At 37.7% G+C, this 767-nt stretch overlaps 1 protein-coding gene across 1 annotated transcript in view; it reads right to left on the bottom strand.

Moving 5' to 3' along the window:
* The window catches only part of clmpb (CXADR like membrane protein b), a gene marked incomplete in the record, with an annotated part of 62,502 nt that overhangs the window by 3,556 nt on the left and 58,179 nt on the right, over positions 1 to 767 (bottom strand).

Raw genomic sequence — 767 nt, 5'->3', positions numbered from 1 at the left:
AATCGCTAGTTCCCCAGATACAACTGTTGAAGGAAAAAAGAAAGTTTTGCTGAGAACACAACGAAAACTTTATGATTTTACATAAGGAGGATAAAAAAAAGACAAAATAGCACAGAAGAATAAAAACTGCACTGCAAAAACAACTTAAAATTGACAGTGAAATTAATCACCCAAACTAAAGTAATTTGTACTGTGATTGTTACTTCGATGGTATTGAAATAGCAGAGGATCTTTGCAGTTATTATGAATCACTGTCACCAGGTCACAAGAATGTGTGGGTTGTCACCAGGTAATATCATCCCATCGATATGAGACTTATGATTCTCTACATAAAGTCAGAAATAGAAACCTCTCATCTGTGCACTGTTGGCTATGTGGTAACTTCATAGACACACTGAAGAAGGTTCTATAACTCTTAAAAGAAAAAACTAAAACTAAATCCATACCCAGGAGATGTGCGTCACTAAAGCTGCTGTTGTCTGCTTGAGCACATTAGTGGAATGGCTCAGACTCTTAACATGGTATAAAAACAGAAAACACTTCATCACATCTACATTATTTACTTGAAGCTGTCCCTCAACAATGCTACATTATTCATTGTTACATCAGAAAATATGCACCTACACCAACTCCAGCCTGTCACCAAAAAAAGTTGCTTTTACAAGTGTCATTAACGGACCACAGGATCCACCAATGCTCTCAGGCTTTAGAGTGAGGAATGAACACGAGTGTGATCCCTCAGCTCTGATGCCACACACACACACACA

Source organism: Morone saxatilis, unplaced genomic scaffold (genome assembly GCF_004916995.1).
Source record: "Morone saxatilis isolate NCDOM2014 unplaced genomic scaffold, NCSU_SB_2.0 Contig8, whole genome shotgun sequence".
Lineage (NCBI taxonomy): Eukaryota > Metazoa > Chordata > Actinopteri > Moronidae > Morone > Morone saxatilis.
This window is presented reverse-complemented; position numbering and strand designations above follow the sequence as displayed.